The sequence below is a fragment of the Haemaphysalis longicornis genome, unplaced genomic scaffold (assembly GCF_048455015.1).
Source record: "Haemaphysalis longicornis isolate Haplotype H1 unplaced genomic scaffold, Haemaphysalis longicornis Haplotype H1 scaffold_1, whole genome shotgun sequence".
NCBI lineage: Eukaryota > Metazoa > Arthropoda > Arachnida > Ixodida > Ixodidae > Haemaphysalis > Haemaphysalis longicornis.
The window spans coordinates 219162205-219173886 of NW_027526203.1; the positions used below are offsets into that span (position 1 = coordinate 219162205).

The 11682-nt window shown below is 48.4% G+C and overlaps 1 pseudogene; it reads right to left on the minus strand.

The window, feature by feature from the left end:
* Nucleotides 1-1378: 1378 nt before the first annotated feature.
* LOC144157619 (baculoviral IAP repeat-containing protein 5 pseudogene) lies at nucleotides 1379-1866 on the minus strand (annotated as a pseudogene).
* Between the last annotated feature and the right edge of the window lie 9816 nt (nucleotides 1867-11682).

The following is an 11682-nucleotide window of genomic DNA, read 5'->3' on the forward strand; positions in this document are numbered from 1 at the left end:
CCTTCTAGTTCCTGGACCCACCGTAATATAGTTAGCTACTGCTATTGTTTGTGGTATAGTTCACGTTTTGGCCGGGAGTATATTGTCAATCTATAATAACATGCTGGAAAAATCTTCCTTGTGCTCTCTGCATGCGTGGGATGGGGAATTTTTAGTCATTTTTACAGCAGAGCTGGTTAGACCGAGCTCCTTCCATCAGTCTCAGCAAAAAGCCTCGAAGCCTGAGAAATACCTGTGGTTGCGGAGGTCCGGGAATCGAACCCCGGAACTTAGCGCCATGAAACCGGAAACCTAACACTGTGTCACCAAAAAGGCCCGGGGGGTTCTTCAGAAGGGAAAAGGTTTGGGCGTGTTGGTTCATCGTCACAGAAAACAAGCGCTAAATAAAAACACAGGACGAGGAGTGGGCGGGACAAGCGCTAACTTTCAACAAAAAAGTGTATTGCAGAACCAGCTCTTATAAACACGTCTGGCCAGAATGAAGAGAGGGGAAAGGATAGGGAAACATCAAAAACGGTGGCAAAACAAGAAACAAGGTTTATAGAACCGCGTGGCCGTGCTCCACGTGCGTCCATATAGTTCCAAGAAGAACGTGGAACCTAGGTAGTGGAACCTCTCGTTGCTATTGCCGCGTGATTTTTCATATGCCGCCAGGAGGCGGCGGTTTTCTGCAGTAGATGTAGAATATCATTTGCTATCGAAAAACCAAGCATCCATGGGTTTTTTAATAAAGGAACACTGTAAATATCCCTTGTGTACTAATTTCCTGTCTTATATTTGCGTAATGTCTTGTACTTGTTCAACAAAGTTGACAAGTATGAACATATAAACCGGGCTTAGATGTTTACGTTTGGCTGTGAGTATACATGACTACCGTGCAATATCGATTTTACTTGTGCCAGGTGGCTGGATCGAGTCACAGACAAACAGACATACAGACAGACCAAAATTTCTGGGTTTAAGTAGCCCAAGAAAAACTATCGTCTTTAAAAAATACGATTCGCGAAGTATTCATGGTTTCGAACGCTCGCGCACCCTCAAATATACTGACAGGTCCAGCTACACAAGCATGTACTAAATTTTGGGATCTCAGTTGTTGACCGTGAGCTATTTTGTAACCCGTCAAACAAATTAAAAAGCAGGGTTCGACACAGTTGGAGATTTTCAAACTCTTTATTTCAAATATTTGCGATTTTTGTAGAAGGCAGAGAGTAAAGTGGCCGGAGACATGAAAGTTGCGAAGTTCCGAGATTATTGGCGACGAAAAGCACGCAGCACTGAAAGAACGCTTTTTCGATAAACACTAGATAAAAGATAAAAAGTAAAAGACCTTCAAGCCAAATATGAAGCGCAGCTTAGGGCCCGTCGTACTCGGCAATCAATGCACGTTCCTTCGTACCCCGTCCAGTTCGTGCTTAACCTCGCACTTTGCTCTGTCGAGTTGAGTCACGCGCACCTCGTACCGCTTGCGGGCTCTGTTTTTGGCGCGCTCGCACTGCAGCTTGATGTAGTCGAGGCGCGTCATTTCGCGCTCCTTCTTGCCCAGTTGGACGAAGGCACAGTCGGTGGAACGCGAGTGCTTCCCGAACGGGTCGTCTTCGGGCTCCCAGCCGTCCAGCTCCTTGAAGCACACGTAGCAGCGCACGAGGTCCGGCTCGTTCTCGGTCGGGCAGTGGTAGAATCCGGCTTCCGCCATTCTTTCCGGCGTGCATTTGCAGTTGCCCGTCAGCGGCCACTGCGCAAAAGACGCCAGTCGGTTTTCCTCCAGGTCCATGTCCAGGTCTGTTCGGCGCCGCAGCACGGTGTTCAGGGTCAGGTCGACGGCCATGGCGCAGGATGTTCAGGGTGGACGAACTTCTCGTGGCCAGCCGCAGAGCAAGACCAGCCGCAGAGCGACGCGGAAGCGTCTGATGAGAGGTGGTGTAGTAGCAACCGGCTGGCCGAACCGCGCCCCGAGCGTTTTGGTGGTGGTGGTGCCAAAAGAGATGGCTCATACCCACTCAGGGGGATTGGCCAGGAAAGGGGCGCTCACAGAGAGAAATTACAAGGTAATTAAAGAAAGACATTTAAGGAGGTAAATAAAATATGAGGGAACTATATACAGAAAAAAAAAACTGCTCAAACATGAGACGTAGCAACAGGAAGTGTTGAAACCAACATAAAATAAAATAAAAAAAATAAAGGAAAGAAAACATGAAAAGTACGTAGAGAAATAAAACAAGAAGGGAAGCTGGCGAAGGAGAGGCAGTGGGCGGGAAGGCACTGATAGCAGCGATCATACACGCAGGGATCTTTTTGAGGGAAGCCCGGCATGGCCTGGGGCTAGCACGGGAGACGGTCTTCGTTAACGCGCTCTAAGGTTCCTTCTCCTCGTCGTCTGCGATGCCAGCTACATTTAGGAGGGGCGGTTGTAACAACATAAATGAACATTTGCTGAACTGTATGCTTTTCTTTGTGGAAGGCCTCCTATAGTCCAGGAAGCCTTGGTCCTTGGCTGCACGGCGGGGTCCACTAGTCGTTGCTGGTTTCGAGGGCGTGAGCTGGTCAACTGGTCCTCCCACTGCTCCAGCGTGGGAGATGTGTTAAGAAAACTTGGCGGCGATCGTACGACCGTCTAAACCGAAGATAATGTGCGCTTTCTGGCGAAGGGCTGAACGCAAAGTTCGAGTCAAACCCTGCCGTAACCGGCATGTAGTAAGTGAAACGATCCTGGCCAATCCCCCAAGTGGGTATGCGCCACAAACTGCGCAGGAGGCCGCCTGGTTCTTGCTGCGGCAGAAAACTAAACATCCCCCTCGCGAGGGGCACGATCAATTGCAGAGCATTTCTGGGGGCGCACGACGTTAAGTAGTCTGCGTCACGTTAATGTTGTTGCCCTTGTTGCTGTTGGTTGTTGTATTGTAATTAAATGAGGAGATGTACTTACGTGGTCACGTGACATCATTTATTAGCAGCTGGGTATGACATCATTTATTATCAGGTGGGTATGATCATTGTGGCGCAGTGGGAAGAGCACCATGTACCTCGCGTTCCGCCCACAGGTAGTGAATGCGTTGGATCAGCAGCTTCTTGACGTAGTTTGAATGAGTGAAGGATATAACGCGCGTTCGTAGACCTCCATTCTGTGTCGGCTTTGTGGCGCAGTGGGTAGAGCACCATGTACCTTGCGTTCCGCCCGCAGGGTCGTCGGATCGAAACCAGGCGCCGGTAAGTATTATTTTTTTATATAGTGTAGGGGGAGGGGTGTGGACGACGATGGACAACTAGAACGGGTGACATCGTGAGTTAAAGAAACGCTCTGCAGCTCTGCATTTAATAGGAGGGGAAACGCCCCCTTGCGGCAAGCGCGGGCGAGCGACCAGATAACGTCACAATGATAACCAAGACGGACTGCAAAGCGTCGTAGCTGCGACGGCGAGGGAGAGGGTAGCGGCACCTGACGGACGATATGATAGCGGGTGCATTTCATTCTGTGACGGCGTAGTGAAATTGGTTAAATGGAAGTCGCGGCGGCCGCGCAGTTTGTTCACCTGCTAGCTTAACCTATGACGAGCGCCGGGAGTCCTCGTTTCCCCTCCCGTCTTGTTATTGCACCGTGGCAACGCGAGGTCCTCCAGAGCGATGCCTACTACGCTGCCCCGTGCCTCAAAGCGCGAAGTGGCTTCGGCGGCGCACCAAACACGTAATTACTTGAATATGCAGCAATTTACCGCTGCATGCTCTACGGGAACTCTTGCGTACAGGTGCCGTCAAAAGTAATTGGAGCACAGGAGCGGTGTCCGCCATGTAGGAGCGCCGGGCTTAACGAAAAGGACCCGACAGCCCATGCGCGCGTGACATTCAGATGACCCTACAACAGTTCGGAATGTCTTTCTTTACCTTTAGTCCGATAATTTGCAATGAACTCCATCGAGCACACTGGCCGCAGTGATGGCGCTGATAGAATACCGCAATGGGTCTGTAACTCGCGCATGTGAACTGCCAAAGAAGCGGTGGTATCAGCGCCAAGGTAAATGTAACTGGTAGCGAAGCTTCCATAGAAGCCCATACGTTCAGTAAATGGCGGCTCTTCAGCTGCTCATGGGGCTTAGCGCCATCTGTGTGAGGAGTGAACACTTCCGGCGGAACAAAAAAATAAACAGGATGTGACGCAAGATCCGGTCAGAAAGTGACGTCACTTTGGTGGCATTAGCGCGACAATTTGAGTTTAAAATAGCTTTAGCAGGCCTCTGATCGCTGAAGGCTCATGTCATTGCAATTTGACGCAAGTTGGCGAGCCCTTGGCGTGTGTGCTTCAACTCAACACCAGCTTAACTAGTACAGACTCATGACTAGAGAAACGTACTTAAGCATACTGTCGTATGATTCGCCTCGGTGTTTACAAAAACATCTTGCATTTTCTCTGTACCTTTATTCTCTATTCATGCCTTCCACTGCTGTACAAAAGCAATCAGTTGTTTATTTTGATTGCAGTGGGTGGCCAACCGGGAACCGGGCACGTCACCTCCTCCTCCCCCCCGCGACCGGAATTTTTTTTCTGTCTTGGGATACAGAGCCCAAAATGACACTTGACCACTTTCCCCTGCCCCCCCTTCATATAAAAAAACGTGCCCACTCTTTACCCCGATACCAATTTCGACCAAAGCCACTGCTGGGTTTAATTGCGTCGCACATGCGCAGGTTGCGTGCGTGCCTGAAGATATATAGATCAAGGTTATATAATGCTTGCTCAGTTTGTGTACTTCTGTTCTAAGAGAAGAAATAACGCATAGTCATGTTATAATCAAGACATTTGAATTTTATTCCAGGATAAAAATAAAACAACTTTACCACAGTGCACAAAATCAGCACGTATACAATAAGTAAAAAAATGTTCGTGGGCACTACATGCATTATGATTTTCCTTACGCGCCGAAAAATTGACTACCCCTAGCACATAGCATTAGCAATGAATGCGTCAACCGCAGAACTACTTCGAAACAAGAGAAAAGAACTAGAACTGAATCTTGACGCAGAAAACCGGGCCGCAGGAATGCCGATTCACGAAAGTGCAGCGAGCACACAGCAGCTGTCCCGGCGTCTTATCAAGTAGACATGGGTTTCTACAGAAGTTCACTCAGCATTCACGCCTGCAATTTCCTGGTTGCATTATTAGGCAAGTGTCGCAACAGATAAGTAAAAAGAGGAAAAATGGATCAATGCAAACGAAAGCGACGGCAGTATGTAAAAGCACATAGCAGCAAAGGGAAAGATCTGGCAGCAGCGCAGCAGGGAGCAGCACAACACAATACTGCGATGGAAATATGCCTGCGCATACAAGTTCGGGAAGCAACGAGCACTAAAAGCCTTGTAATGCAATAGAGAAGGCACTAAGATAGACAATTAAAGCGACTCGTTTAAATTCGAGTGGTACTACGCTGAGAATTCCTAAAGTAATTGACACCACTTGCTCCGAGCCAGCCTGAGGTGAAATCAAGAGATAACTGGGACATAACAAAGCTTTAGACCCATTTTTTTTTTCGAAGCACCACCACGTCCCCTTACACAACCCCGTACACGTATTAGCAGTTCTATAATTTCTCGTTACCTGTGGAAATGAGAGGAAAATGGTGCAGTGAAACTCCAGGCTTACTGGAGTTGCTGTGGCAACCTTGTACACCCGCCCAATTTTTTACCAATATCACGGGAGCGTCGACCGTTCGGTCAATCAGCGCCGCGTGATGGAGTGATACGGCAAACTGGGCGAGAGTAGCCGCATGCGCACTAAGCAAAGGCCGCTGCTGCCGTCGTCTGCTAGGCTGTTCGAAGAGCAGACGGTCACCCCCGATTTTTGGTATTTGCTTACCACACTGCCTGCAAAACTGGAAATTTTTCTTCAAGACCAGCCACGTGGCGCCGATTGAAAACAGAGTAGTCAGCATTGACGAGAGCAAGGATCGTTCAGCGCAAGGTTCGTTCGGGAACTCTGATTACTCTGTTTTCAAATGGCGCCACGTGGTCTTTCTGTAGGTACCGAGGAAAGCGCTCCGCTCCAACCGTTGGCAGCATCGTCCCGTAGTTCACCGTGCCCGCCGGGCACGGTACTAAACGTGTTCATCGACGATACAACGCACCTCGCAACTCCACGTTCAGCAAAAATTAAGTGCACACCAAATTAACAAGGAAAAAAGAATGAATGCAAATCCGCACCACCAAAACACGCGAGGGGCGTTTCCTAGCAGACGAACTTTAGGAGCGCCTTTCCGAACACTACAAGGACTGCATCACAGAGCAATGACATGTGCCATTCTTCAGAGGGCGGTACAAAAAAGGTTTTTGAGAATGAACAGCATTTTCATAAATTATTCACACACTGTGCCTAATAAATGTGATTCAAAAATAAATATCGTTCGTAAAATATAAATGTTGTTTTATTGTTGCACAAAAATTGTTTTTTTTGTTACTAGTGTTTGTCCCCTCCTCACCTAGTCGCGCTTCAATCGCCACTCCTATAAGCTCCCATGCAGATGTCGCTGGCAGTAGGTTCGGAACCACTTTTCGCCCTTTGGGCCCTAGGGCCCTATTCTCGACTGCACAAATTGCCGGCAATTCAGGCAATTTTATGGAAGTCTTTTCTGACTGGCTTTCAATTTTGGTCACGTGGTTCCGGTTGACAAAGCAGTTGTGTGTGCTGTCGTCATTTTGACGTTTCATGTTGTCTATGGACACCAGTTCCAACGTTTGCCTTATTTCTCGTTACTAAAGGCGCATAATTCTTGGCCGGCAATGAAAAACCAGACTAAATGCAGCGGACATGACAACGTAAGCCTGTCTTTGCTATTCAACAACAATACTGCTTGTAATACACACCCCCTCTGTGATTGGCTGAGAAGGCTTGACGTAATTTAAACATTTGCCGGGAACGATTACGTCATGCATTGGCAACTTCAGCCTGCGTAAAAGTGACGTAATGCTACGTAACAGCTTGAAAATGGCGGCTGTTTTTGTCGCAAAATACAAGCAAAATAGGGCACAATATTGCCCCGGCTTACGGCGCCGCGAAATGTGCGGCAATTTGCAGCAGGCGCAGTTTCGCATGCGCGCGGTTTAAAGCATGTTTCCTACCGAAACAAATTATAGTTTCATGATGATGATGGTTCGATGTTTATGGCGCAAGGCCAACTGGGGCAAAGAGCGCCAAAACAATAGTCATTTATGAGGGGTGAAACCTTAAACACTAAGTAAAGTCAGTAAAAACAAAAGTGAAATCACAAAACGACAATGAGCATGGCTGGTGTATAGGGCCAGATTTCATGATGCGTGATAGGAAATGAGGTTTAAAAACTTGACGTCTGACAAATACTCAAACACACGTTTCACAGAAACAAAGGCATCGTCACCTAGAAAAAACAATGGATGTAGGGGAATATGTTGTCCGTAGCGTTTTCTGAAGTGTTTGTGTCGTGTTGTGTGAAGTGCCTTGCATGTGATTAGTATGTGCACTACGGATAGGGCCTCTCCGCACCTGCTGCACTGGGGTCTAGAAGATCCCGTCAGCAGATACGAGTGCGTCGCATGGGTGTGCCCTATCCGCAGCCTACCCAAGGCGACTTCCGTGTGTCTGTTGCGTGAGTCAGCTGTGTACCGTCCCAAGTGTGGCTTTATTACATGTAGTTTGTTGTCTGTCTGTTCGTCCCAGTGTGTTTGCCACGTTCTGCGCAGTTGTTGTCTTATGTGTGGCTTGAGGTCTGTGTAGGGTACGGTTGTTATGTCTACAGTGTTCCTGAGTGCAGCAGCAGCAGCCCTCTCGTCTGCCAACTCATTCCCAGCGATCCCAGCGTGCCCTAGAACCCAGCAGAGGAGCAGCTGATGCTTCTTTGTATACACAGACATGATAGTGTTAAATACAAGATTAACTATGTGGTTTTTGGGGGGTGTATGCGATGACAGTGCGCCAACAACACTCAAGAAATCTGTGTAGATGATAGACTTTGGAATTTGATTTTCAAGTATGTGTCGTACAATCAGTAAAATTCCATATGCTTCTGCTGAAAAAATTGTTGTGTGGACGCTCATGGTTCTGGCTGCACTGGAATTCGGACCATGAGCAGCGCAGGAGACCATAGTGGAGGTTTTAGACGCGTCACTGTAAAATTCAGCAAATGGGTATTTGAACTGCAAAGAAATGAAGTGCTGCAGTATTGCAGCTCGCGGTACCCGATTTTTGTCAAGCTTTATAAAAGAAAGGTCACAGAACACAGGGCGAACTTGCCAAGGTGGTAAAATGTTTAAAGAGGATGACCTGTACACGTCTAAAAACGAAGCACTGAGATCCGAGGCTCGCTCTCTCGCTCGAAGTGAAAAAGGCGGAGTAACGGACGGGCGATTCACAAACAGCACAGATGTGGATGTATCGTTAAGGACAGGATAAAAAGAGTGGTTATTCTGAGATGAAATTTTAAAAGCATAAAGTAAGTCCATGTACGTTCGCTGGTTCTCAAGGCTCCACCTATTACATTCAACATATAGACTCTCGACAGGGCTAGTGCGAAAAGCACCCGACGCAAGCCGTAGCCCCAAGTGTAGTACTGGGTCAAGCATTCGCAATGCTGTTTTACTCGCCGACCCATATACCACACTGCTATAGTCCAAACGAGACCCAACCAGAGCAGTATAGAGCCGTAGTAGGAGTTCTTTGTCGGAACCATACGAATGGTGGGAGAGAACCTTCAGGATATTCATTGTTTTAAGACATTTATGTTTAAGTTTCTTGATGTGTGGAATGAATGTGAGTTTCTGGTCAAACACAACACCTAAAAACTTGTGCTCCTTGTTCACAGGAAGCGGCACGCCATTAAGTATAATGTCTGGGTCTGGAAGGATCCCGCGCTTCCTAGAGAACAGAACGCAGGAGCTTTTTGCAGGATTCAATTTAAAACCATTCTTGTCTGCCCAGCTGACAAGTTTCTTGACGCTGAGCTGGACTTGACGTTCGCATATTGACATGTTACAAGATTTAAACGATATCTGCACGTCATCTACATACACAGAGTAAGAAACTGTAGACGGCAGTGCCTTCCCAAGGGAGTTCATCTTTACTATGAAGAGAGTGCAGCTTAGAACTCCACCTTGCGGCACGCCATTTTCCTGCACATGTACCTTTTACAGTGCAGAACCAACTCTGACGCGAAAGGTTCTCTCTGACTAATAACTAATAACGGTATTTAACATGTTACCAGAGACACCGAACGACTTAAGGTCAGTAAGTATGCCATAACGCCATGCGGTGTCATAGGCCTTCTCTATGTCAAAAAACACCGTAAGACAGAATTGTTTGTGAATGAAGGCATCCTTAATGTATGACTCTAGTGCCACAAGTTGATCGTTTGTGGATCTCCCTGCCCTGAAGCCTGCCTGGTAGCTCTCAAGAAAACCGTAGTACTCCAAAAAGTACACAAGCCTCCGGTTTATCATCTTCTCGAGAAGCTTGCACAGGCAGCTGGTCATGGCAATGGGTCGATAGCTAGCGGGAGAAGAAGGGTCCTTCCCTTCTTTCAAAAATGCTACAACTATGGCATCCCTCCAAGACTTTGGAATGTGCCCCGAAAGCCATATCTTGTTGAAAAGGTGAAGAAGTGTTACAAGAGTGTCTGTGTGTAAGTTCTGTATCATTGTATATGTAATGTCGTCTGGGCCTGGAGCTGAGGATTTACACGTGCTCAAAGCACCCCTCAGCTCATGAAGTGTGAACTCAGAGTTATAAGAAGTGGCTGCCCTGTCATTGTCATGTAAAGGCTTCTTTTCGGCCATTTGTTTGTGTTTCATGAAAGTGTTTGTGTAGTGTGCTGAACTGGAAACGCGTTGGAAGTGTTGTGCGAGTGTGTCAGCCTGGTCTTCGAGTGTGTCCCCTGTTGTGCTGACCAGAGGCAGGCTGTGTGTTTGTTGTCCTTTTAGTTTGCGTATTCTTGTCCATACTTTCCGTGTGTCTGTGTAGGAGTTTATTGATGTTATGAAGGAACGCCAACTCTCTCGTTTTGCCTCACGACGCACACGTTTTTCTAACGCCTTGGCCCGTTTGAACAAAATGAGGTTACCCGACGTGGGGTACCGACGAAGGACACCCCACGCCTTGTTCTGGGCCTCTCGCGCCCGCCTTTCAGTCCTCATTCCACCACGGCCTCCGCTGGTTGCGCGGGGCACCAGAGGCGTGGGGAATGGACTTTTCGGCGGCGTCGAGGATGTGCGCCGTGAGCAGTTGGGTAGCTTCTTCAACGTGTAGGTGTCTTATGAATGTGTGGTGTAGTTTGGATGTCTCTGTAAATGCATTCCAGTTAGCTCTTGCTTCATTAAACCTTTTATGGGAAGATGGACTGCTCGGGCCTGTACCTATATACGTTAATGAAGTGGGGAAATGGTCACTACCATATGGGTCCGTGCCCACACCCCACTCAAGACATTGAAAGAGAATTGCAGAGCCAATAGCCAGGTCAATATGTGAGTATGTGTTGTGACCTATGTTATGGTATGTAGGCTGTTTATTGTTGAAAAGGCATGCTCTGGTGCCCCGCGCAAGACATTGAAAGAGAATTGCAGAGCCAATAGCCAGGTCAAGATGTCAGTATGTGTTGTGACCTATGTTATGGTATGTAGGCTGTTTATTGTTGAAAAGGCGTGCTCTAGAGGATGTAAGAAAGCTCTCTATCAGGCAACCACGGGCATAAGTACGAGAAGAGCCCCAAAGAGAATTGTGAACATTAAGGTCGCCTGTTAGAATGTATGGTTCGGGCCGCTGGTCAACCAGCGCCTCGAAGTCAGAACTCAAAAGTGTAACATCAGGAGGAATGTATATGGAGCATACCGTTATCAACCTATTAAATATTATTAAGCGTATTGCTACAGCCTCAAGGATAGTGTTTAAAGTGACAGGGTGGCATGCTAATGATTTCCGGACGATTATGGCCACACCGCCAGAAGAGTGTGTGCAGCCGTCCCTGTCTTTCCTGTATACCAGGTAACTATTCAAGAAATTTGTGTGTTTAGAATTCAAATGTGTTTCCTGAACACACATTACACTTGGCTGATTGCTATGCAGAATCTCATACACGTCGTCAAGATTATTCAGAAGGCCTCTGAAGTTCCATTGTACTTTGTTCTCTCTTCCCATTATGGAGTGTTCGGAGCTACTGGACTGTGTTGTTTATGTGTCGTCTTTCGGGGCTGTGACTCTCGTCTTTTTTGGCTTGTCGGGAGCCTTTGGCGTCGGGACGCGTTCCTTGCGGTGCACCGCAGACAAGAACGGACCGACGTCCATTTCATCCTCGGATGTCCTCGGAGCGCCTGAGGGATCAGGCTCCTTGGACCGCGAACCCTTTGGGGCGCGCTTTTCCTTCCCCGCAACCACCGAGGGATTCAGGAACGCCTCGGATGGCGCAGGCGGTGCGTTGGGGGTGGTAGCTGCCGCTGGATCCCCCAAGTCCATCTCCTCTGCGCCCTCGCCTGTGGCTTGGGACGCTGGAGTGGAAGTGGAGGATGCAGCATCGCTTCCACCAGACGTGGTTGCCCCCACAGCCGCTGCTGGCTCAGCGAGCGGTGCGGAGGCGGGTTGGGCTGCCTGAGGCAACCCAGGGGGGGCGGGGACGGGACCAAGTCCGACTAGCGGTACTGGGTCCCCGCAGAAACCAGACGCCGCTCCGCCCCCCGGCG